Genomic DNA, 27,829 nt, shown 5'->3' with positions numbered 1-27,829 from the left:
ACTACGACAGAATCGCAATTTTTTGGGTCACCACCGCTCCCTAAATAAAGAATAAAAAGTGATCAAAAAGTCGCATGTACCCGAAAATAGTACCAATAAAAACTTCTATCCGTCCCGCAAAAAACAAGCCCTTACACAGCTTTTTTGACTAAAAAATTAAAAAATTATGGCTCTCAGAATATGGTGACACAGAATTTTTTTTTTTTATAAATAAGTCATTTTATTGCGGAAACGCTAAAAAAAAGGACCAAACCTATATACATATGGTATCGCCGTAATCGTACCGACCCGCAGAATAAATTAAAAATGTCATTTATTGCGTACGGTGAGCGCCGCAAAAAAAAAACCTAAAAAACCGGTGTCAGAATTCCTGTTTTTTGCTCAGGATTGCAAAAAAATTGAATAAAAAGTGATCAAAAAAAATCGCATGTACCCCAAAATGGTACCAATGAAAACTACAGATTGTCCCGCAACAAATAAGCCTTCACACCACTCTATTGATGGAAAAATAAAAAAGTTATGGCTCTTGGAAAGCGGGGAGTGAAAATCTAAAATATGAAAGCAAAAAATGGATCAGTCCTGAAAGGGTTAATTCATTTCTAATGAAAAAACGTATGACCACATGTTGGGTATTTCCGTACTCGGGAGAAATTGCTTTATAAAAAAATGGTTGTTTTTTTCCTCCTTTATCCCTTGTGAAAATGAGAAAATGCAACATTTTAGTGGAAAAAATGTTGATATTAATTTTCGCGCCCTAATTCTAATAAACTCTGCAAAAGACCCGTGGGGTGTAAATGCTCACTATACCCCTAGAAAAATTCCTTGAAGGTTTTTCCAAAATGGGGTCACTTTTGGTGGGTTTCCACTGTTTTGGTCCCTCCAGTGCATTGCAAATGCGACATGGCACCGAAAACCATTCCAGCAAAATCATAAATCCAAATGGCGCTCCTTCCCTTCTGAGCCCTGCTGTGGGTCCAAACAGCAGTTTATTACCACATATGGGGTATTGTCGTAATCGGAAGACATTGCTTTACAAATGTTGGGGTGCATTTTCTTCGTTATTACTTGTAAATAATAAAAATTTCTATGTTGTTTCAGAAAAAAAGTACATTTTAATTCTTACAGACTAATTTCAATATATTTAGCGAAAAACCTGTGTGGTCAAAATGCTAACTATACCCCTAGATAAATACCTTAAGGGGTCTAGTTTTCGAAATGGAGTCGTTTATGGGGAGTTTCTATCATTCTGGCAGCTCAAAGCCTCTCCAAATGTACATTGGGGCCTAAAACATTTTCAAGCAAAATATGAGTCCTGAAAGCCTCCGGGTGTTCCCTTCCTTTGGGGCCCTGCCGTGTGTCCAAACAACGCATTAGGGCCACAATGTGGGTATTTTTGAAAACAGGAGAAAGAGGGTGATAGATTTTGGGGTGTGTTTCTTCATTTTCATGGTCGCTTTACAAAGAAATCGGTCTTCAAACAAATACTTTTATGAAAAAAGTGAAATTATAATTTTTTTCACCTGATATGCATTAAATTTAGCAAAGAACTGTGGGGTCAAAATAATTACTATACCCCTAAATAAATACCTTATGGGGTCTAGTTTTCTAAATGGGGTCGTTTATGGGGAGTTTCTATCGTTCTGGCAGCTCAAAGCCTCTCCAAATGTACAGTGGAGCCTAAAACATTTTCAAGCAAAATATGAGTCCTGAAAGCCTCCGGGTGCTCCCTTCATTTTGGGTCCTGCCGTGTGTCCAGGCAGCGCATTAGGGTCACAATGGGGGCATTTTTGAAAACAGGAGAGAGAGGGTGATAGATTTTGTGGTGTGTTTCTTCATTCTCATGGTCGCTTTACAAAGAAATTGGTCTTCAAACTGATACTTTTATGAAAAAAAGTGAAATTTTTTTTTTTCACCTGCTATGTATTAAATTTAGCAAAAAACTGTGGGGTCAAAATACTTACTATACCACTAGGTAAATACCTTAAGGGGTCTAGTTTTCTAAATGGGGTCATTTGTGGGGGTTTCCATCACTCTGAGACCTATGAGCCTCTGAAAACCTGGCTTGGTGCCGGAAAACAAAATGTACTTCAAAATTTATAAAATTATTATTCAATTTGTAAGTCCTCTAAATTGCTGAAAATTTATTTTATTTTTTCAAAAGTGCTGCCAAAATGGAGTAAAGAGATAGAAATATATATTTAATTAAAAAAAATTGTACAGTATGTGTGTACATATGTGACATATTGCAGTTAAAAATAGGGGAAAATGGTAATTTTTACAAAATTTCTTCAATTTTTCTATTTTTTAATTAATTTTCGCAAATCGTATCAGTCTACTTTTACCACTAAAATAAAGTACAACATGTGACGAAAAAACAATGTCAGAATTACTTGGATATTCAAAACTTTCACAGAGTTATTCTCTGATAAAGTCAGACATACCAGATTTGACAAATCTGGCTTGGTCATTAAGGTACAAACATGCCCGGTCATTAAGGGGTTAATACCATGCACTTTTCACTCTGCACGTATGCTTTAATTACTGTGCTATTGCTGTGGTATTAATCCATATACCTATGTGGCCCTTTATACAGTCCAATCTTGTTTTTGGATCCTTTGTTTATTTTATATCCCCTCATTGTTTAAATTTTGGTAATAAAATTTTATATTTTTCTAATTTTCTATTATAAATCGTGTCTGACTCCTGTTTCTCAGTTTTATTTTACAGACAGAGGGTCAGGATGCTGAAGTCCGTTTGGAATAAGGTCCATAGGGCTTTAGGTATAGCTGCCCTTTATTCCAAATGCAAGTCTGATCTCCACTGCAGGCCACATAAGTTCAAGGTGGGAGATAGAGTATCTCCACTAAGAACATCAGGTTGATGAAACCATGTGGTGGCAAGCTTATTGGGTTTATTGGCCTGTTTAGGATACAAAGACTGATAAATCCAGTTTCTTTTTTGTTGGATTTGCCCTGAAGCATGAGAATTCACAGGACCTTTTACTGTTCCCTATTTAAGCCTGTGTCTACTTGCAGGAAGTCTGTTCCTAAACCGCCACCTGTTCTGGTACATGGTCAGCCAGAGTTTATGGTAGAGAAGATCCTTGACTCTAAGTGATGTGGTAGACCGCTCCATTATCTTGTAGAATGGTGGGTTCATGGTCCAAAGGATAGGTCCTGGGTACCAGCTAGAAACCTTCATGCTGACAAATTAATCAGAGCATTTCATGTTTCTAATCGGGAATAACCCAGTGCTAATGGCCCTTTAGCCCTTCCTGAAGGGGATGTACTGTTACGAGCAGCAAGTCTATTCCTCGTCATCTACCAGCTTTTGAGCAGTAGCTGGGGCAGTTTCTGAGGCAACAGCTGCACAGCTCATTCATCATTGTTGGTCAGATAACCACACTGAGGTGAGTCACTGTGGCTCGTTTAGAGCAACCTGATTGGTCATCACCCCTATAACCTCAGTTTTATTGCCCCGGCTTATATTAATGATGTATCACCTCCATGTACTAATTGTCTTTGTGTACCATCTTAAATGTTGTGTGTTTTTTTTCTAAGTCACTCATTTGTAAACTTGCCTGAAGAAGGGGTCTGTGTGCCTGAAAGCTTTCATATATCATTTTTCTGTTAGCCAATAAAGGTATCATACCTACTATACTTTTAGCTTTTTTGGCACAAAAGTATTTAACATTGCATGTCCTGTTTCATTGTCATTTTCTTTTCTGCTTTCCTAGTTTCCCTGAGTTTTGCGATTGGTTTGGGCAGTTTTTATTTCCTCTGGTTCCTAGTGTTTTCCTGGGGCTGTAAGGCCAGATTTTACATGTAAGGCCGTTTTCCCAAGTTGCATGCCCACAGACTTGAGTCTATGGAGGGATCCGTGAAAACAGAAGAAAATAGGACTTGTTCTATTTTTCAACGGACCCTTCAGACGGTCCGTTGAAACAGCCGTTGAAATACATGCGTCCATGTGATGCCGTGTCATGGCCATCTGAATTTGGCCTAATAGGGACAGTGTTTGCAGATTCGAGACTCCATTAGGGATAGTGTTTGGGACAGTGAGGGATAGTTGTGTCAGGGTCAGAGAGTAGGGATTGATCCAGGGATAGTTATAGGGCAAGTAAGCCCGGGTTAGCCCATTATCATCTAACATCATCCATTTAATTGCCATTATCTTCATCTATTGTTTGTTTGTTACCATCATTCATCTGATATCATCCCATCTCTGTTTTCAATCGGTGAGTCCCTGTTTCTTGTCTCCCTGTTGCCTGTCAGTATTGTGGTACGTGCTACATATTTCCCTTCCCGTCGACTGTCTGTTTGGTTGACCATTCATCCCTACTGTAGTCCTGGGATTGCTATAGGTGATGTCTAGTCCTACCGAATTGTGGCCAGCCGGTGCCGTTACACTCATAAGAGATGGTGGCTGTTTCTGCAAAGCTTGGCATATTAACTATGCAGGAGCCTAGGCAAACAAACTGACCTGTGTTAGAGCATTTATGTTGGACATATAAATTGTCTTTTCTAGAAACCGATATTACTCAAATTGGCTCCATAAAATGAACAACTTGACAGAAAAGGCCAATGACCTGTATTTAGATGCAAATATGCTTTGGAAGGTTTGTTTACTATTAAAGGCAGTCTCTCATGACTTGTTTTCCCCCACACCGCTAACCCACTTGAAGGAGTAGGCTAAAAAATTGTAAGCATACCTATGCTGGCATTCATGTTGAAGGAAACACTAGGGAAATTCAGTTTTAACCCCCTTCCTGACAGTCGGAAAGTGGTTTTGGCAAACCACAGTACAGTTATGTCGCGGTGATGGCGCCTGCTCAGAAGCTGAGCCCGCGCCATGACCGCCGGGCTTCAGCTGTATAAGGATAAGGAACGGAGCTTGCCTCCAATCGAGCTGATTAACCCATTAGATGCCGTGGTCAATCATCTATGGGGTTTGTAGCCGGTCGGCACCCCTGAGACGCGGTGGTGACGATGGTTGGTATGGCAACCGGAGTTCTAACAATGGCCTCCTGATCTGCCAAGTACAGAAGCCTAATGGGTTTTCTGACAGTGTCCTGCTGACCGCTCTAAAACATTGCAATACATAAGTGCATTGTAATAGTATAGCGATCAGTGGTGCAGGCCTTCAAGTCCTCTAGTGGGGCAAAAAAAAACTGGCCAAAAGTTCCTTTTACTTTTTGCAGATTGTTTATGGATTTCTCCCGAACTCAAATCTCCTAGGTACGTTGCTTGTACACCGTTTTTCTCTGATTACTTTTTTCTTTCTCCTGGATATATTGTATAATAGCTGATATGAGATTCCCCTAATGGATTTCAGTGTAATACACTGACAATTACAATGTATATGGGGACAGCTGAACTGGGAAATGTGAATTTGGTAGATTCGATTTCAACCCTTTTAATTATATAATTTGCCTAAGTATAGAGTCTGTCAATTTTTTTTTATCTTACTTCCTCCAAGGAAATAACACATCTATGTTAAGGCCCATTTACACGGGTGAATTATCTGGCAAACGAGCGTTTATATGAACGCTCGTTCACAATCATTGCCCTGTGTACACAGGGCAACGATCAGCTGATGAACACTCGTTCATCGGCTGATCGTATCATTTATGTAGCAAAGAATATTATCGTTGTCGGCGGCACATCGCTTTGTGTAAACAGGGAGATGTGCTGCCGACATGATGGAAATGCATGGGGGCGAGCGATCATCATAGTGATTGCTCATCCCTATGCATAACCATTTATAGCTCCTTGTGAGAGGAGCAAACGAGCGTTCATCAACAAGCTGTCTCCGTGATCGGCGCTCGTTTTCAGGCCTTTATTGATCTGTGTAAAAGGACCCTTACCCTAACTTGCCCAAAATATGCGTTTTGGCTTGTCTAAATGTGAATGTGTAATGGGGATTCAGAGCGAAATAGCTTTCAGACAAATTCTGATTTGGTCAATCGTTCTCTTATATTTATCATTCTCTTAAAGGGATTGTATGAGTTTGGAAAAACATGGCTGCATTCTTACAGAAACGGGGGCTTTTGAAATACCACACATAGCCCATGTACAAGAGTGGTGCTTTTTCTAGAAGACGGTAAAACTGTTACCCTTTACTCAGAAAGCCCCCTTTTTTATTTTTATTTTTTTAGCACAATCATTACATTTAGGATATTTATGTAAAAGGTAGGTATAGTCATCAAACTGGTTTGAGTAGAAATCAGAAGAAATCTCAGAAGAAATACAGGCTTTATATCTGGACAATTACAATATAGTATTAGCAAAGTTGCTATTTTTTTTTTACATTTATTTTTTAGGTTATATTTAAAAGTAAACCTATGCTTTTCATTTACTTTTAGATGAGTACCACTAGATAGATCACGTAAATAACCAATATGGTTGGTTTACATTCCTAGTGTTATAAGTGAATTTTCACTATAAGTTTATGAAATAAATTTTTCTTTACGACCACTGATTTACTGTTTTGTGTTAGGGCCCATTTTGGCCGTAACAACGAGCGCCGATCAACGAGACAGCTTTTTAATCTTCGCTCGTTTGCTCCTTTCACAAGGAGCTATGTATAGGGACGAGTGTTTGTTACTCCGATATCTCATCCCCATACAGTTCTATAGTGTCGGCAGCACATCTCCTTGTTTACATAGGGAGATGTGCTGCCGACGACGATAAAAGTTTATGCATTTAAAACTATGCATTCAGCAGATGAACGATCTGCTGATTATTGCCCAGTTTACACTGGCAACGATCTATGAACGTTCAGACCCTATAATTGACCAGTGTAAAAAGGGCCTTTACATGCAGCAGCCGGCTATAGCAGAGAGCCTATTGCTGTAGCGTAAAATTCTATCAATTCACTGTTGCATAGTTTAAAAGAAGCCACATGTAAGTGAAGCTGCAATGAATGCAGCTAAAGGGGTTATCGAAAGTGCAAATACAATTGAATTAACTAAATTGTACAGAAAAAGCAAACTTAAATAAATAAATAAATAAATATATAAAACAGAGTAGTGAGGCATACATTTCCCAAATTTGCAAAACCACTTTTCTAGTTAGAAAGTGTTCAACTAATGCGGCCACATTTTAGCATCCATGTTACGTCCGCAAGACCTGGATCCCCGTAGCTTCAAGAGAGCTGAAATTAAATCGACAAAGGGTTCTAAAGTGATGTGCTGTTCAGTAGAACTGCGGGAGGGACGTGCATTAAGGGGGTGACGTGGACGGTAAATTGCTGCTTCATTATGGTTGTCCATATCTGCCGTTATACTAATATACTCAAAGTTGCTGTGTGATATTAAAGATTATATTTACTGAGAAATAATGGATTATTGTACATTCAGAATCTCAGAATCACTTGGATAGGTGAAAGCATTCCCAAGTTATTACCACATAAAGTAACACATGTCAGATTTGATGAAATCGGCTGTGTCCCTTAATGACCGGGCCTGAAAAGACCTTAATGACCAGCTCAATTTTTCTGTTTTTGCCTCTCTGCCTTTCAGCAGCCATAACTTTTTTATTTGTTGATTGACGTGGCTGTATGAGGCCTTGTTTTATGCGAGAGAAATTGTATTTTTTTCCCCCACAGTTTGGGGTTAAAAAATATTTTTTTTACGGCGTGAATATAGGATAAAGCGATTCTCGGCATAGTTTTTCTTGTTTCTTTTTTATCCCGTTCACGTTTCATGCTAAATAACCCATTAGATTAATTCTTCAGGTTATTACGGTCGTGTTGATACCTAATATGTGTAGGTTTTTTCTTTTTATTTAGTGTAGGGGCAATAAAATTTATTTTATGCAAAATAAAGACTCTTTTTGGGACTTTTTTTTTATTTGTTACTTTTTTTTTTTTAATCCCATCAAGGGATAACTTTATTTGTAATTTTTTTTTTTTTAACTTGTAATGTATTAGCATACTCCTGTATGCTAATACATGACACGGTGTCACTATGACACAGGCTTCTGATCGGGCAGCACATAGTGTGCCCGAACAGCAGGCAAACGGAACAGACAGCCCTGGGGTCCTTTTTAGGTCCCCAGGGCTGACTGCAGAGGGATTCCCTGGTGTTTGATCGTATCACCGGAATCCCGGTGATGCAATCAAAGAGTAGAATTCCCTTTGATCATGCCCCGATCACTGACCTGGGTAATCAAAGGGTTAAACAGCTGGGGTCCGAATGTTTTCCGACCCCAGCTGTATTCAGGAGGCTGCTCTAAGAGCAGGAGCTGTAAGCTGCTTAGAGGATGAGCACTCACAAGAGCGCTCATCAGCCTCATCTACAGCTACGCCAAAAGACGTCTCTGTAGATTAAGCACCTGCACCGCCTGACGTCAAAAGACAGTGGGCGGTCAGGAAGAAATTAAGGGGTTAATAGGGGGTATTAGGAAAGGCAAACCAAGGCTGGGGGACACTTTAAAAAAAAAAAAAAAGTCCTCTTATGAAATTCCAAAGCCTTATGTTTGTCTTTCTTTTTGTGATTATTCAACCAGCAGTCCATGAATATAGCTGTTTCACCTGTATCCAAAGTCATGATGATACTGGATAGTGTCAATGTGTACATTATAATATATGCTATAATGCTAATGTCTGTGGTAATGTGACTGGTTCAGAACCAATGAGTTATTTAGTCCAATATTCTATTCCTCATCGCATAAACTTCCACCGCAAGCCCAAATGACAGAACAAAAAAAATAAATAAGGGCCTGTTCACATCATCGTTCACTTTCCGTTCCGTCGGAGTCGACTACGCTATCGATTCCGCCGGAAAACCGGAAACCTGCTGGACTGGTGACGAACGGAAACCATTAGCGATGTTTCCGTCACCATTGATATCAATGGTGACTGAAACGGAAGCTGTGGTTTCACTTTCCGTTGCGGGGTTCACACGACGGAAACCTCCAATGGAACCCTGGAACGGAAAGCGAACGGTGATGTGAACAGGCCCTAAGGAAAAAAAAACATCAATAGCCATAAAGGGTGAATCATGTATATTCTGTATAAAGTAGAAGTGGTCAGGTTGTGTGTTGCTGGAACTCTGTATAAAATTATGTGACACAGGCCTCCATAAATAAATTTGTTTTCAAGGCAAACACATAACTGGGAATGTTAGGAACAAGTCTCATGACCTGGGGCAATGAGTTCCACAGAATGGGTGCAGCACGAGAGAAGTTCTGCAGACAAAAGTGGAAGGATGAGAGCTGTGGGTCATTAGCTGCGTAATGAGCACAAGTGGGTTGGTAAATGGAGAGGGCTGAAATATACACCGTTCAGCTATAACATTTGAAACCACCTGCCTAATATTGTGTAGGTCCCCTCGTGTTGCCAAAACAGCTCTGACCCATGAAGGCATGTACTTCATAAGATATCTGAAGGTGTCCTGTGGTATCTCTCACCAAAACGTTCGCAGTAGATACAAAGTCCTGTGAGTTGCAAGGTTGGGTCTCCATGGATCAGGCTTGTTTTTCCAGGGCGTCCCACGGATGTTTCGATCGTATTGAGATCAGGGGAATTTGGAGGCAATTTGTGCTACAGTAGCTAGCCTATGTGATTGGATTAAACCGGCTAACCTTCGCTCACCACATGTATCAACGTGCTTTGGGTGCCCGTGACCCTGACGCCAGCTCACCAGTGGTCCATCCTTGGACCACTTTTAGTGGGTACTAACCACTGCATACCAGAACAGCCCACAAGACCTGCCGTTTGGAAATGATCTGACCCAGTCGTCTAGCCATCACCATATGGCCCTTGTCAAAGCATGTTTTCCTGCTTCCAATGCGTTAACTTCAAGAACTGACTGTTCACTTGCTGTGTAATATATTCCACCTCTTGACAGATGCCATTGTAACGAGACAATCAATGTTTTTATGTCACCTGTCAGTGGTTTTAATGTTATGACTGATCTTTGTATGTTGAGAACTTTGTAGACTAGTGGAGTACATGTTTCTTTTTTTAAATGAATTCTAGAAGAAACATGGAACCAGCGTTCATATAACCCCTAGACAGAGCGATCAATGCATCATTAACAGAGCAGGCAGGTTGAAGCAAAGCCAGTTTATTTGGTGGCATGCCAGTGAGTAGTGAGCTACATTAATCGAGGTGAAAAATTATTAGGGCCTGGATTAGTATCAATGTGGAAGGAGGGGGTATATATTCAAGAGATGTTTTTAGGTGAAGGTGACTGAGGAAGAAAGGAGGGATTAGAAGGAGGCCTTACACTGTCCCTATCCTGTCCGTACCCGATCTTAGTTTAAAATCTGCTCACCGCTTCTCCGGCGATACCCGTTACACACTACAGTCCTAGCAATAAGGGTTTTCACTAGAGAGAAATGTCTAATTCATTTGCAGAATCACAGAAAAAATGGAGCAGTTTTGCTTAAAAAAAGGGATTTGACCATGATGTGTGAACACCACATTAGAGTTTGTATAGGGGAATGAAAACTTATTTATACCTATGTAACCCCCAATTTAATTTTCATGCAAAAATTGGTTGGGGCATTCCTGTGGTTTGGGCGTTTCTTAGGGTATGTGCACACGATAGCAGGCATTTACGTCTGAAAAGACAGACTGTTTTCAGGAGAAAACAGCTGCCTCGTTTCAGACGTAATTCCTCCTCCTTTTGCGAGGCTTGTCTGACAGCCGTAAATTTTGAGCTGTTCTTCATTGAGTTCAATGAAGAACGGCTCAAATTACGTCTGAAAGAAGTGACCTGCACTTCGTTTGACGAGGCTGTATTTTTACGCGTTGTCGTTTGACAGCTGTCAAACGACGACGCGTAAATGACAGGTTGTCTGCACAGTACGTCGGCAAACCCATTCAAATGAATGGGCAGATGTTTGCCGACGTATTGGAGCCGTATTTTCAGACGTAAAACGAGGCATAATACGCCTCGTTTACGTCTGAAAATAGGTCGTGTGAACCCAGCCTTAAGCACACGCACCTGTAAATGTAGACGTGTGGTATGTATCAACCCCTGACGTCTTGGTCTTTGCAGAGTACAATTTGTTTGCAGAAGGGGTCTGCTTGAATAAAGTTTCATTTTCATGCAATTTTTGCTTCTAATCAATGATTGATGCAAAGTTATATGTATAAATATTAAATTGTATTTTTAAACACTGTATGCTGTGCACTCTCCAAAAATGTAGCATAGTAGCTATTTACCTGTGTGCAGTGTATAGTTTTAACACATTCGTGGAAGACGATGTACATTTCTAAAGTGTAGTATATGAGGTTGGGGAAGCACTAATCAAACTTGTCGAGTTGCACTTTAAATACATACTTTAGAGTAATTTCTATCCTTTAACAGTGGAAGTTGGAGCACAGGACTATAATGATTTATGGTTATCAAGCAAATGTAAAAATTAGTTTTTATGCATAAATTCTTCATTCATGGTAATATTACATCACAGGACAGGAACTATGCAGATCCTGGGAACCGACGTACTATTACAGCACAGTGATGGTGCGGGGTGCACCTGCAGGTGCCGGCTGTATTCTGCAGCTGACACTCTGCTCTTGTGGCCAGGATCAGAAAGAACTCCCTCTCTCACCCCATTGGAGCCGCAATCGTGGAGTGTCGATGGGTTGCTTTGGCATCTAGGGGCCTAACAGTGGCCTCCAGGTTTTAAACTGACTGGCATAATACACTGCAATACAAATTGAGCTATGTTCACACAGGGCAGATATATATATATATATATATATATATATATATATATATATATATATATATATATATATATATATAATTTTATCTTTTATGTATTTATTTATCTTTTTAATCATGAGTTGTGTTTTTTTGCGGCTGAATCGCATCTTTTCTGCCGCAAAAATCATAACATCTGCTATTTGTTCGGGTTTTACCTTCCCATTGAGTTCAATGGGGAAAACCCGCTAAAGAAAAGCAGCATTTCCAAAGCATAAGTTGACTTGCTGAGGGTTAAAAAACAAAACAAAAAACCGCTCCGCAGCTCAATTTCCGAGTATTTGTTACGCAGCTTGTGGAAAAGATTTTTTTCAAATCTCATCCACTCGGCTGCTACTATGTTATGCTGAGGATTTTCCACAATGAAATCCGTTGCAGATAATCCACAGTGTTTACGCTATGTGTGGACCATTGCAGTGTATTTTATGAGTGATGCTAGGGCTGCATGGGCTAGTTCCAAAAAAAGTTAATAAAAGTACAAAAAAGGTTTTAGAAGAAAAAAAATATTCCAAGTCCGAAAAAAACTAAAATCTCCTTTTTCCCCTCCCTTATGAAGTCCTTTTATTATTTTTTGTTTTTTAAAAAGCTACGCATAATTAGTATCGCCGCAACTGCAGTCACCTGTACTATAAAAATAAAATGTTATTTTTCCCCGTACGGTGAACGCCATTAAAAAAAAAAAAAAAAAAAAAGCCCAAAAATGCTTTTTTGTTCATCTGGTCTTCCAAGAAACGGAATAAAAATTGTTTTTTATTGTGCAAAAGTAGTGCGCGCACACACACACACACACACACACACACACACGCACACACACACCATGTGAGCCTCCCCCAATAAATACACATTAAGTGCGGAACGATGCCCTGTCCAAGCATCACTCACATTTCTGTATTCCAATTAATCTATAATGCAAGACTGCAATTTGTTTTTACGGGTACAATTTTGTATGTCATTTTTTTAAATGGAATCCGAATTTTGTCTTTGTAATGATAATTTTCTCTTTTACTTTTCGCGCGCAGCACATTAACGTGTTCTACTGGTATAGCTATTTAATTGCCGGAGCATGTTTGCTCAGCTATTTCTTTAGTCAGCAATGCCTGGAAATGCTGTCATCTGCTCTTTAGAGATGAAAATGTCACCAAACCTAATGAAATCTAATTCCTCTCACTGTGTGAAGTGTAAAACAGCCAGAAGATGTTAGAACTTTCACATCAAAGGCCCTTAAATGCAGATACAATAAGACTTGTATTACTGGTGTGAAAGACGTTCGGAACGAAAATATGCTTAGCGGGCTTTGGCAAATAAAGACTTTAGGCGGCTCTTCCATGCGCTGCCATTATAATAAATGGAAGTTTATTTCCGCTAACACTTGGCACCTCTTAGTAAACAAATGCGATTGTGTGTCACTTAGTGACCAAAAGCAAAGTTACGTTCCAAGTCCCATTCCTTTCTTTTGGTTTAGTTATCTCTGATGAGTTTCTCTGGGGAGATGGGAGTCTGACCTGTGAAACCAAATATCACAGATAACTTTGCCCACATCACTAGCGTGACTAATCCATGTTTCCAGTTCACTACACTTCCAAGCATCAACTTTGCCAGAATTTACTATTCCACACGAAGCGGAATTGCTGCGTTTTTTTCCGTCCGGAATTGCAGATGGAAAATACGCAGCGGAATAGGTTTAACAAATCTCAGCCATACGCTGCGTAAAATTTCCTTGCAGAAACTGACCTGCAGTGCGTCTTTTTCGTACAGCAACATGTCAATTCCTGCTGTGGAAAGTGGACAGAATTGCTGCATTTTTCAGAGGACATATCACCATCTCCCAGCATTGAAAACGCAGCAAATTCCGCACCATTTTCTGCAGTAAAAAACGCAGGAAATGGTAAAATTTTTCTGCAGCGGAATTAGGCTGTGTACACACAGCGCGGTTACACTGCGAAAAAGCACGCAGCGTATCAGCCCTGTGCGCCGCAGGGAATTTCGGGCGAAAAAGCGCATTAAACTGTGGTGCAGTTTTTCGCATGGAATGTCCGCTGCGGAAAACTGTGATTGGCTGCGGCGGTCACATGGGATGAAACGTCATCCCAGGAGGGGCGCCCCGCTGGACGGAGGAACACAGACTTCTTGGTAAGTATAAGATTTTTCACTGTGAACCCACCGCAAAACATGCAACAACTGCTATTGGTTGCGGGTTTTACCTCCCATTGAATTCAATGGGGAAAACACGTAGCAAATATGCAGCAATTACACAAATTTATGTTGCGGATTTGCAGGTCTTCTGTTGAGGGTTTTCCCCATTAAATTCACTGGTGAGGTAATACCCGCAATAATAGCAGATGTTGCGATTTTTGCGTGTCGAAAAAGCTGCGATTCCGCCACATAAATTACAACTCAGAAAAAACGTATGCAGATCTCTCTGCTTCTGTGTCCGGCCCGGCTTCCAGGGATGACGTTTCATCCCATGTGGCTGCTGCAGCCAACCACAGGCTACAGCGGTCACATGGGATGAAATATCATTGCAGGAGGCCGGCCTACAGGACGTCCGAGCGACTCGTCGCTATGGGTAAGTATAGGCTTTTTTTCTTTACCTGCTGTTTTCTTCAGCGGACATTCTGGCCGAAAAACTGCTCCACAATTTGGTGTGTTTTTTTGGCCGGAATTTCCTGCGGGATCTAGGGCGGATAAACTGCGTACCTTTTACGCAGCATATATGCCCTGCATGAATATACCCTTATAATGGAGAAGATCGCAGCTCAGCCTCCCTGACTGTATCCTTATAAGCTCTTAGTCTATATAGGAGAATGTAGAGGGACGGATAATCCCAATCTTCTCCCAGCAAGCAGAGGTGGTACTGCCTCTAGCTGCTCAGGTGATGCTGTACTGAGGCATCATGGGATTGATAGCCCAAAGGAAGAGAAAGCAGGGTAAAATATAAGATTCCATGATGTCTGATCAGAAACAAACCGGGTGCTGGATGCAGGGAAGGGAGTACATTATACATAAAAGAAGCGCAGAGCTGGATAGACTATCAGGTGGGCTATGCCATGATGGAAAGCTCTGTTTTTGCTGAAGGTTTTCTTTAACATATTATGGAAACATAGATGTAATAATGTCATTACTAGAGCTCATTATTGCTGGTACAAAAAAAAATAAGTCTATAAATATACGTCCCGATTGAACCCTAAGATAGATGATGATTATGAGACACAAGTCAGAAACTGAACTTTGTGTGGGTGTGACCTTTTAGGTGGCTTCATAAAGGACCTGCTTTATGTGGAATGATACCTTGTATAGTACCTTCTGGTGGCACTATTGTGTTCAGTCATACAGTGGACAAATAACCAATAATCATTATAGTGCCCAAATAACCGTGCCCTACATTGGCTAAATAACACTGTCATACAGTTGAAACAACAATATACAGTGTCGCTACATCCCACACTGCAACACAATGGAAATCCGAGCATCCAGTGCTCACATAATGCCAACACACAGCTCCATACATAAAGTAATCTAATAACCGTGCCACACATTTCATGGTGGTCACAAGGCTCGGGGGAGGCTATCAGGGGGAGGTGATACACCCAGAGTGACAGCACAGGTCGCACACTCCTGCCTGACTTCATAAACCATACCCGTATAGTAACATATTGAAATAGGCAGTATCATGTTATAGAGTAGATCTTTTGCCATTTGCTGTAATTACACGGACAAGGTATAAGGACTGCTGGTAATAAAAGTAACCAGGTTCTCATGTTTGTCAGTCATAAACATTTTTATCTGAGTGAAAGCTTATAAGCTTGAGTTATGAGTCAGAGAAGAAACGATAACTGTTAGTAAAACTAGCCAATAAATTCAGAGAAAAATATAAGCAGGCGCTGCTCAAGTTTTTATTAATCCAGGCGATTATTAACCAGATGTTATTAAATAACGTCTGGAACTGATTGGAATCATATCTGTTACTAGTTTGTGAAGTTTATCGAGGACTATGTAGAATCACAAGTGTTTGGCTGCTTCCAGTCAATCTCCAATGTGAAGCTCTGGTTTCCTTTCATTCAAGAGAATTTTGTCGCCATGTAAGGAGGAATGTGAACTGATTGTGTTTGTGAAAACATTCCTCCTTCGCCTTAGTTGCTCACTCAGCCTTCTGTTTTACTAACGCCATCATTATGGCTTGAGTAGGATTCTGAAAAACACATTCTAATATATGACACTTTCTGGAACTTTATTTTGCAACCAAGTAGGATTTCATGCTAACACTTAGGCCGGTTTCCCACGTAGCGTAAACGCTGCAGAATTTCCGCAACGGAATTCCGTGTGGAAATTCCGCAGCATTTACAGTAGCGGCAAAGCGGATGAGATTTAGAAAATCTCATGCCCACACTACGGGGAAAAAAACGCAGCGTAAATATTAATTAATTGACATGCGGTTCGGAATTTAAATCTGCAGCATGTCCATTTATCCTGCGTTTTCATTGATTTTTCTGTTGCGGATTTTCCCCATTGAGTTCAATTGGAATGCAAAACTGGGAAGAGAGAGAGGGGGTAAGTATGAAAAAAAAAAAATCTGCAGCGGAAATTACGTAAAAAAAGAACACACCACAATGTGATGCAGTTTTGTGGGCGGAAAGTGCTGCTGTTTCCAGGCTGGATACGCTACGCAGTTTTTATGCAGCGTATCCAACCTATAGGAACCCGGCCTTTACACTTTTTTTTTTTGAGCAACAAAACTTTTAGAATAGCATAAATACATTGGAAAGTATTTTATTATATGGAACTGCATCTATCTAGCGATCTATCATCTAGATTTGACAGACCAGTTAATACTGAAACATGTGTATGTGTCTGTGTATATATAATGTATCTTATCTGTGGAATATCAATGGACACTTATATAGACAAAACACTCCATGTGGGGAAGAAGGCCAGCGTTCTTCAGGGGATCATGACCATCATTAAAATGGATTTATGAGCAAGCAAGAAAAATTATCTGATGTAGAACTTATTATCAGGCATCATACCTCCAGTCATATCCACTGCATATTACTAATTATACCAACTTTTACCAGTTTCTCAACTATTTCTTTGTAATGTTTTCTACATAGTGTTGTCACTGATCTGTGCCATCTGTACATCATCTCCTGTGGGTCTGGAGGGACGTGGCTCTTGAACCCCAGTTTTGAGGCTCACCATAGGAGCCCTCATTTATGGCCATTCTTACTGGTTACAATACGACAATTACGCTGGCAATATTGCAGATATATCCTAACCTGTGAACAGTGCCAATTTAGATATATACCATAATATCAGTGTGTCAAATTACAGAAGATGTTTGCTATTTCATGATTTCTTATTTCTCGATTAATAAAATTTCTCCGCTCCATTTTCTTCATTAAAGGGGTTGTCCGAGATACCAACATTTTTTCAAAAACTGTGTCCTACATTACCCCTTATACAGACAACCTAAATAAAGCATTATTTTAAAAAAAATTCTACTTAGCACATTTCTTTTGAATTCAGCACAGTTTGTTTGCATGCAGTTCAGCTCTGGTTTGTTGATCTTTCCTTGTTATGAAACTTTTTTCCCGTGCACGCTCATTGCAGGCTGCAATGAGCGTGCACGTACCTTCCAAGAGTTCACGTGAGCTGTCCTTGCTCCTACCGCTGACCTCCTTCACTGGACTTGTCTTCTTGCTGACATTCTTGAAGGATGATGAGCAAATGTTCTCCCCCCATTATGTTTTTCACATTTATGTTTTCTTTCTCTTTTCAGGTCTATAAACCTCTTCGTGTCTCCCCTCACCCTCGTCCACCCTCACCCTCGTCCACCCTCACCCTCGTCCACCCTCACCCTCGTCCACCCTCACCCTCGTCCACCCTCTTCTATCTCATGTCTCTCTCCACTAAGGCCATGTTCACACAGAGTTTTTTTGCAAGAGGAATATCTGCCTCAAAATTCCGTCTTGAAGTTTGCGGCAGATTTACCTCTCCCTGCGTCTTTTTGCGTCGTTTTTCACGGCGTTTTTTGTGCGCTGTTTGCGGCTTTGTTTGCGTATTTGTTTGCCGCTTTGTTCGGGGCGTTTTTCGCTTAGTTTATCTTGGCGTTTTTTGCTTGTTTGTTTGCGTCTTTTTTTGCGATGTTTTTTACTGTGTTTTCCATTGCGTTTATCGTAGCCTTTTTCACGTCGTTTATCATTTCTTTTTTTGCGTCGTTGTTTGCGCCTATTTTTGCTGCGTTTTTCGTTGCGTCTTTCGTGTCGTTTTCCCAGTTGATTTTCGCTGCGTTCTTTGCCTCTGTTTGCGGCGTTTCTCGCGTCTTTTTCCGCGATGTTTTTCGCAGCTTTTTCCGTGGCGTTTATCGTAGCCTTTTTTGCATCGTTTTTCGCGTCTTTTTTTTGCGTTTTTTTTTCTGCGTTTTTCATTGCGTCTTTCGTGTCGTTTTTCCTGTCGTTTTTCGTGGCGTTCTTTGCCTCTTTGTTTGGGGCTTTTTTCGCGGCTTTATTTGTGATGTTTTTCGCGGCATTTATCGTAGCCTTGTCTGCGTTTTTTTTTTGCGTCTGTTTTTTGCGGCGTTTGTGGCTTTTTTTGCTGCGTTTTTTGCGTCGTTTTCCGTGGCGTTTTTCGCCCGCGGCAATTGAGCGCCGCAGGCATAAAACAACGCGAAATACGCTTTCTCTGCCTCCCATTGAAGTTAATGGGAGGTCAGAGGCGTAAACGCCCGAAGATGGAGCATGTTACTTCTTTTTCCCGCAAGGCAGTTTTAATGCTCGATTTTAATGCTTGTTACAACAAATTGCAGCATAAATCACGCACCAAACACGCTTGTTTGGTGCATGGTTTTCACGCATGCATCTACTTGAGTGTAGGTGCATGATAACGCACCAATAGAGGACATGCAGTATGTTTCACGCGGCGGACTCTCGCTGCGTGAAAACGGCCCCATTGAAATAAATGGGTCGCGTGTGCTGTGCGTGGTTTCGACGTGGTGTGAATGGGGCCTTATGCGCGATTTACACTAGCGTGAATCAAGTCTGTGTGCTGTGCTTTGAAAAAACACACAACACACGCAACCCATTTATTTCAATGGGGCCGTTGACACATGTGTGACTTTTCATGCAGCGAGAGTCCGCTGCGTGAAACATACTGCATGTCCTCTATTGGTGCGTTATCATGCACCTACACTCACATTGAAGTCAATGCATGCGTGAAAACCACAAACAGCACACACGTGTTTGGTGCGTGATTTACACAGCAATTTGTTGTAAAAAAGAAGAAAAAAATGGGCTGGCTTTGTGAGTGCGTGAATAACACATGACAATCGAAAAGCACACTGATGCATAAGGGCGGATTTAAACGAGCGTGTGCGTTTTGCGCACACAAATACGGTGGCGTTTTGCATGCGCAAAATGCACTTGACAGCTCCGTGTCATGTTCATACAGATGCGCGGCTGCGGTTTTCGCGCAGCCGCCATCATTATGACACTCTGGATGTTTGTAGCACGTGGTGCTTTTCTGTTTACATTCATTATTTTACTGCTGTTGCGCGAATCACGCTCGTCCCACGGAAGTGCTTCCATGGGATGCGCCTGATTTTATTGTAATAAAATAACACACACAACACTGGTTAACGATTTTATTAAAAATAAAAAAGGTGTCATTGAAGTAGTCCTTGAACCTGATGTAGTACCAAGGACCCAACCTGTAAAAAACACATAATAACTAAGAAAAAAAAAAAGAGGGATGCTTAGATACACTGCTCATGTGTGATACTGTTAGACCATGTATCTAAGCCTACCACAAGGTAGCCTTAGTAACATTACCCAAGCAGACAGTGTCACACATGGGCCATGTATCTAAGAATACCACATGTTAGGCTTAGATACAGGGCCCCAAAACACTAATCTTAGGGTATCTTCACACGGCAGCGTCCGTAACGGCCGAAATTACGGGGCTGTTTTCAGGAGAAAACAGCCCTGTCGTTTCAGCCGTAACGGCATGTGCAGGCGCTTGAACGCCGCGTCCATTACGGACGTAACTGTAGCTGGTTTTCCATGGAGTCCATGGAAAACGGCTCCATTTACGTCTGAAGAAGTGACATGACACTTCTTTGGCGCGGGCGTCTATTTACGCGCCGTCTTTTGACAGCGACGCGTAAATATACGCCTCGTGTGAACAGACAAACGTCTGCCCATTGCTTTCAATGGGCAGATGTTTGCCAACGATTTCAAGCCGTAATTTCGGACGTAATTCGGGGGTTAATACGCCCGAATTACGTCCGTAAATAGGCCGTGTGAACATACCCTTATACAGGAATAAAAAGAATGTCATCTGGGGTCCTGTATCTAAGCCTACATTGTGTTAGGCTTAGATACAGGCTCCATGTGTGACACTGTTTGTTAGACCCTGTATCTAAGCCTAACAATGTAGGCTTAGATACAGGACCCCAGAAGATCTTATCTAGTTCAGGACCAGACACCGTTTAGCCATTTTTTGCACGTGTTAGTTAAATGGCTATAACTTTTTAATTTGTTGGGCTAACGACGTTATTTTTGCGACGTTTTTTCCGTAGACAATGGAGGTTTATTTTTTTATCGTTTTTGTACCCACCTTTTTTGCCATTTTTAGAATTTTCATTCATAAAGTTTGAAAATAGTAAAAAAATAAGCTTTTTTACGTTTCAGCTATTTTTTTTGGTAATAACATAGTTTTACCCTAAAATAGACCTTTTATTTGTGATCGTCATTGTCTACCGTAAATTTCTATATATTACATGTCTATATTAGGGTAATTGGGTCAGCGCTAGCGTTACAACAATGATTGGCGGGGGGAACGGTATTTTTTTGGGGTGGGTATTTTATGTGTATTTATTATTTAATTTTTTTTTGTACTTTACTATTTTTTTATTATTGTTGTCTGTCCCTCAAAGGTCAAAAAAGACCTTTGGGGGACTTTATATATTTTTTTTCTTTTTTTTTTTACACCATGTTTTTCCACTGTAACTGGAGCTGCACAGCAGCCCCAGTTACAGGGGAAATCAGCCCTCTCATAGTGACGATTGTCACTAATAGGGCTGTGCTGGGTCTGATTAGACCCAGCAGCAGTCTGCCACTAACGGTACCCGGTGATCATGTGACCAGTCACATGATCACCGGGAGGAATAGAGACAGCGCCGCTGCTGCTCTCTCTATTCCTATACACAGCGTTCATTGAACGCTGCGTAAGAAGACATCGGAGAAGACAGAAGCAGCGAAAGCTGCTTCTATCTTCTCCTCCGGGTCCCCGGCAGTCACTGACAGCCGGAGACCCGACATTCCCGCAGGTGCCGTCCCTCTTCACTTTTTTCACTGTGAACACGCATAGGCGCGCTCACAGTGGAAAAAAAGCTGCATAGGCTGGGCGGGCACCCGCAGAAACGACACGTCTCCAGTGACGTGTCGTGTCCCATCCGAGGTCTCGCTTGGGCGAGACCATGTGATCGGGACACGACACGACAGTGGAGGAGGAAGAAAACGTGACGTCAGAAGACAGGTGATCGGAAGAAAAGAGCTGCCAGAACGGAGAACAGAAGCAAGATTGCACAGGTAAGTATATTAGGGAATATTTAATGTGTGTATTGTGTGTTTAACTTTTAAATAAAAATTTATCTCGGACAACCCCTTTAAATGTGGCTCCCAACCGCCACTGAAAGTTGACTATGGCTCGCAAGGCATTAAAGGTTGTGGACCTCTGATCTAGACTATAAACAGTGGCGTAACTACTGCTGTAGCAGCCATAGCAGCTGCTACGGGACCCGCGGCATGATGCAATGGAGCCTACGTGAGTATAAAGTTTCTTTGTTTGGGGGGCGCTATCTACAGGAAGGTGGTCTGTATGGCACTTTCTACAGAGGGGACTGTATGGATATTCTACAAAGGGGAGGTGGGGGCGCTAGCTACAAGGGGAGATGGAGGCGCTATCTACATGGAGGGCTGTATGGCGCGATCTACAGGGGGCTATATGGCACTTTCTACAAGGGAGAGGGGGAGGTGGGGGGCACTATCTACAGGGGGGCTGTATGACACTATCTACAAGGGGAAGGGGAGGCACTATCTACAGGGGGGCACGATCTACAAGGGGGAGGTGGGGGGCACTATCTACAAGGGGGGCTGTATAGTGCTATCTACAGGGCGGGATGTATGGCACAATCTACAGGGGGAACTATCTACAAGGGGGGCTTTGAGTGGCACCTAGGAGAGGGGGGGGCCAGTCAAAAGTTTGCTATGGGGCCCATTCTTTCCTAGTTACGCCCCTGACTATAAATCCTCATGGACTGGAGTTCCTGCTAATAAGTCCGTTCTAAGAAAACTACCCAGTTGGCCAGATGGTATAAAGAGCAGAGTGTTGTGTCCACTTTAAAAGTCAAACCGAAGTTTAAAAGGTGTTGGCAGATTTTGGGGTGTTCTGTACGACACCTTAATAGTACTGAAAACATTCAGTAGTCTGTCAAATGCAGCAGCCGGCATATGAACTATTTCAAGAGTGTCAGATTATCTGTTTTACAACTACTCTCAAAGTACTTTTCTAAAATACCATCTACTTCCACATCATCCAGCACTGAAGCAAGTGTAAATATTATATTCAGCAAATCCAAATTGTTTCTGACTTTTCATGTTAACGTCCGCATCAAAACAAATTAATCTCCAAATCTGTCAATGTTTCAGTAACTGCAGTTTATACCGTTTGCTTTTCCAGTTCATAAATCTTGTACAAACAAACTTAGAAGGAAGAGTCCTAGAACAGAATCCCGTAGTAGCCCTCCTATGGTAACTAATATTTATTGTCCCGGAAGTGGAGAGGGGAAATTTATAAAAACCGGTGCGGGAAGAAGTGGAGTAGTTGCCGTGGAAACTAGAGTTCTGTTGGAAAATGATATAGACACTTGATTGGGTGCTACTCCCCTAATATCCCTTACAAGTGTCATGCGTTTTCCAAATAGTAAGGTCAAATTATGATGAGCTCTAGTCAGAGTATATGGCCTTATTTACGAGTGAAGAGATTTACTTCTATGTATGGTGTGAAAAGAATTTTAGATTATATTACATGAATGACACTGTATCTTTATATATAAATTGGGCACTGGGTACTTCTATTTTATTAATTTATAGATTTATGCAGAATTTAATTTCCAAAGTTATTTATTTTTTTACTGTTGGAATACATCATAAAGGAGCGTGCAATGTAAAATGTCCCATTGAGTAGATAAGAACAATCTTGTGAGCTCAGAATACAAAGCTTTAACCTTATAAGGGAACTGCTTCACCACCACATCTGAGGAACATTCCTCCAATAGATATTTAAGGAATGTTTTTTTTTTTTCGCTTCCCCAAATCCTCTGTATAATACAAGCACATGCTTTGCATTTCCCAATTCAGCATAAACTTTGTGTTACATTCATTATCATGGACATTTATTGTACTGCTGCTGCGGCACATTTTATTATCTCCATATGTCTCTAGGGGGGATAATCGGGGAAAGGTTCAGCAAACACATATAATGAACATGAAATACATTTGATATTTTGCCAGCATTATTCCCACTAGCAGATCGGTGTCCATGTCCCAGTCTTGCTGAATTTTACTGGAGGCAATTTTGGTGTTCACCTAAGATTATTACTAGGCCTAACAGCTGTTTCATCCTAATGCAGAAAGCGGCACCGCCGCATCCCTTATACTACATGAAGCACTCGTTTACCATATTGGGGGAGCTTTATCAAAACTAGCGCTCAGGAAGAGAGGAATTTCCCTTCGCAACTAATTAGGTTTCAGCTTTAATTCTCCAAAGCACATTTGAAAATGAGAGCTGGAATCTCTCATTTAGGCTGGGTTCACACATCGCTTTTTTTGTTGCAGATTTTAGAGCCAAAGCCGGAAGTTGTTTAAAAGGGATTGGGAAATTCAAATGAAGAAATCATACTTCTCCATCCTCCTGGATCCACTTCTGGCTTTGGCTCAAAAATCTGCAAAAAATCTGCAGCAAATAAGCCTTAGGGGGAGTTCACACAGAGTTTTTTTTAACGTGGAAACCGCGTCGGAACACGCACCAAATAACGCCAGGAAATGCCTCCCATTGATTTCAATGGGAGGCGGAGGCGGTTTTTTTCCCGCGAGCTGAAAAACCGTCTCTCGGGAAAAAGGGACATTCCCTATCTTCAGGCGTTTACGCCTCTGACCTCCCATTGACATCAATGGGAGGCAGAGAAAGCATATTTCGCGGCGTTTTTGCCCGCAGCGCTCAATGGCCGCGGGCGAAAATCGGCGTGCAGGCAGAGCAGAATCTGCCTCAAATGTCCAAACTGAATTTTGAGGCAGGTTTTCTGCCTGCAAAAAACTGTGAACCCAGCCTTAAAGAGGCTCTGTCACCAGACTATAAGTGGCCTATCTCCTACATAATCTGATCGGCGCTGTAATGTAGATAACAAGTGTTTTTTATTTTGAAAAGCGATCATTTTTGAGCAAGTAATGAGCAATTTTAGATTTATGCTAATTAGTTTCTTAATAGACAACTGGGCGTGTTTTTACTTTTTACCAACTGGGCGTTGTGAAGAGAAGTGTATGACGCTGACCAATCAGTGACCAATCAGCATCATACACTTCTCATTGTTCCAGCCCATTGTTCCAGTGTGATTGTGCAGTGAAAAAAGATGGGCTGGAACAATGAGAAGTGTATGACGCTGATTGGTCACTGATTGGTCAGCGTCATACACTTCTCTTTACAACGCCCAATTGGTAAAAAGTAAAAACACGCCCAGTTGTCTATTAAGAAACGAATTAGCATAAATCTAAAAATTGACATGTCTGTCAAAGACAGCTGGGCTCCTACCTGCAGCCACACAAAGCAATAGTGATGTTCAAATGTGGCATCTAAAAATCCAGCCAACTAATGGCCTCTGAAAAAGGCTTATCGTGATCATTAATAGGTAAACTAATCTGTTTACAAAAAGTGTCTGCTTTTTTTTATTTTTTTCCGTTGAGGTATTGAAACAACATTTTAGAGTCACAGTTGTGAGAATTTTGTGGCACTGTTTTTTGTGCGCCAGTTTAATTTTTTTGTGACTTTTGCGGAAGTGTTTGAGTTGGCAAAATGGGGTGCAGGGAATAAACCAAGGTAGTATGTCCTATGACGGCTGTACTTCATCTATTACATTGCCCTGTTAATCAATATGTCGCACAAGGCACTGGTGGAGAGACTGGCCATCTCCACCAGTATTCCATTTGTGACCAATGATTTCTTGTAGCCAGATAGCAAATGCTTCTACAAATTTTGCTCCTACAACCTTGCTTTTTGTGTTGTATTCTGTTGTTGTCTATGAAAGTTCTTACTGAAAATTGACTCTTTCAATGGTCTGCCTGGCTCCTAAAGACATCAGTATTTTGTCCTCCCCTGGAATAAAACACTTCTGTTTCCCAGGCAGCTGTCTGTATGTATTACATATCATTTAATATAATATTATTTATATATATATATATATATATATATATATATATATATAAATAAATGTGTGTATTTTTACTTTTTAGTATTTTCAAAAATGTTCTTTAGAAGGGGCACTTTCTTTTAAATGTTGTAATAGTTTTAAGGATACCTAATACCGTATCTTACATTTGCCCAGCCTATATTGATATAGAACAGACGCAAAGTTTGGTCTTTGGAAGCTGCTGTAAATGTAATTTCATCTTAGAAATAGTGAAAGCTCTGTATCTGTTATGAGACCTCACAGGTTGAGGCATGAAATCCAGTAAGCATAGGTACCGTAACTTGTAATTTTAGTTGTTTCACAAATTATTGTGAAGATTCCACTTTAGCGCCAGTTGAGTTTTTGTTTTCCTCTCTTTGTAGCCTGTTTGGCTGTAAATTATTAAATGGTGTCCTCATTACTAAATGATGGGCAGAGTTGATAGATGGGTATAAAACGTAAACGGTATATGCTACTAAATTATTTATATTCCTATAGTTACAGATTTTGGCCTTAATACTTTTGAGTGTTAAAAAAAAAATTATTCAAATATGTTCCCTGCCTGTCAGTTAAAATGGGACATGTACACAGGAATGGCACACTTGTATGGAACACAGACATATGTTTAAAATGGGAGAAAAACACAAAAGGAAAAAAAGGGTGTTGGTCCGCTCACCATGCACCTCAGATGTCTCTGACGCCATGTTGTAGTTCCATTCGGTACCCGTAGACTGCAAAAACTCTGCGTCGGCAACAGATAAAATATGGAATAATGTTGAAAAAAGGGAGGTCTAGCACTCGATAAAATTAAATCCAAAACTTTATAACTCATCACTCTAAAAACAAATTAAAACTTTTCTAGGAAGGACACTTACGCGTTTCCAACCGAACAGGTTCTTACTCATAGCATAGCTTCATATGTTTAAAATGCATATTTTATATTATTATATATAACAAATTATATGTCTGTCCTTCTGTCCCAGCTTCAAGAGGTTGGTGAGAGTGGTAATGCTGCACTGACTGCTCCTCTGCTGCCGATGCCCACCACACCACAGTGGTTTACATTTTTCCACCTAGAGACAACATCCCTCAGGGTATTTTCTCATTATCATAGTTATGGTCCTGGCACTGGTTTGATGGGTCCTCCTGCTGTCACTGTTATGGTGGTCCTCTGGCTGTCACTCTTCAGCGCTTATCATTTGTGTTCATAATTATGCTTAGTTTACATGGGGACTGAAATTCTCTGTAAATTGCGCTAGTTGTGTTAAAATTATGTTGCAATTTTTGCAATTGGCAATATACAGCAATTTACTGTCACTGTGTAGCCCCAGCCCTATTGGTACCTTAGATCCCAAGAAAATGTCCAAGAAAAGTTGATGCAAATTTAGATACACTAAATCATTCACCACCCCTGGCCTATACATTTAAGGGTTTTGACAGGTAAAATAATTTAATCTTTCAAAAATATAATCAGAGGAGGATGTCAAGAATTGTTCTGATGAACAGGTGGTTCACAGTCAAGCAAATTGTAGCCGAATACAACGTTGGTGCTCCAACTATCCAAACGCACAACTTGTCGTTCCTTAGCATGGCTGGGCTATAACAGAAGATGACCAGTTCAAGGGCCATTGCTGTCTAAGGGAACGGAAAGACAAGACTCCAGTGAGCAAAAGACTGAAACAATTGGATCACCGAGCAGTGGAAAAAGATCACGTGGTCAGCTGAAGTCAGGTTATTGTTGCCCCATACTGATGAGAGGGTCGGAATTTGGCACAAGCAGCATGAATCGATGGACTCTTCCTGTCAGGTGTCAACATTTCAGACTGACGGATGTTGAGTAATGGTGTGGGGAATGTTTTCTTGCCACACACTGGGTCCCCTGATACCTGTGGATCAACAGCAGGGCTTACCTAAGCAATGTGGCTGACCAAGCTCATCACTTCATAGCAGCTCTTGCCCCAATGGCAAAAGGACACTTTAGCAGCAACTGCGAGACGCTATCCTGTTCGCATGGTCCAATATTCCTGCAGAAAGATTCCACTAGGTGTTGAAATCAAAGGCCAAAGGAGGTCCAACGCACTACTAGATGTGTATCTATAATAAAGTGGCCTTTCTGTGTGTGTATGTGTGTATGTGTGTGTGTGTGTGTGTGTGTGTGTGTGTGTGTGTGTATGTATGTATGTATGTATGTATATATATATATATATATATATATATATATATATACACACACACACATGCACATACATGTACTTTTATTGTCTATACTCTTGTTTGTCATGTTAGCAGTTCCAGTTTTATAATTTAGTGTGAGAAGGAGAAGATAAAGTTTGCTTTGGCAGAAAGAAGAGATTCTTGAGCTTTTTGTTAGATTCTCAGCATAAAGCGTGTAACCTATGTGACCTCTCGTGTCAGTGACTTGAGAAAATGCAGTGTGTCAGTACATGTTTGCGGAGCAATTGCTGCCTGTGTAGCCTGTCGTGGGACACCATCTCACGTTTTAGTGTCTAATTATTCTCTTCCACTTGACTAAACAATTGTATCCCCCTTTGTGTTTTGTGGGTGCTGACGTAATAAATCAGGATTTCATATCCAAGTGATTTTGGGGCATT

At 40.9% G+C, this 27,829-nt stretch overlaps 1 protein-coding gene across 2 annotated transcripts in view; it reads left to right on the top strand.

Moving 5' to 3' along the window:
• Positions 1 to 27,829, top strand: part of PAWR (pro-apoptotic WT1 regulator) — a 95,082-nt gene that overhangs the window by 37,823 nt on the left and 29,430 nt on the right. The gene's annotated exons all lie outside the window — the stretch shown is intronic.

Source organism: Rhinoderma darwinii, chromosome 3 (genome assembly GCF_050947455.1).
Source record: "Rhinoderma darwinii isolate aRhiDar2 chromosome 3, aRhiDar2.hap1, whole genome shotgun sequence".
Taxonomy (NCBI): Eukaryota; Metazoa; Chordata; class Amphibia; order Anura; family Rhinodermatidae; genus Rhinoderma; species Rhinoderma darwinii.
Note: the sequence above shows the minus strand (reverse complement) of the source record. Positions and strands in the feature narration are given on the sequence as shown.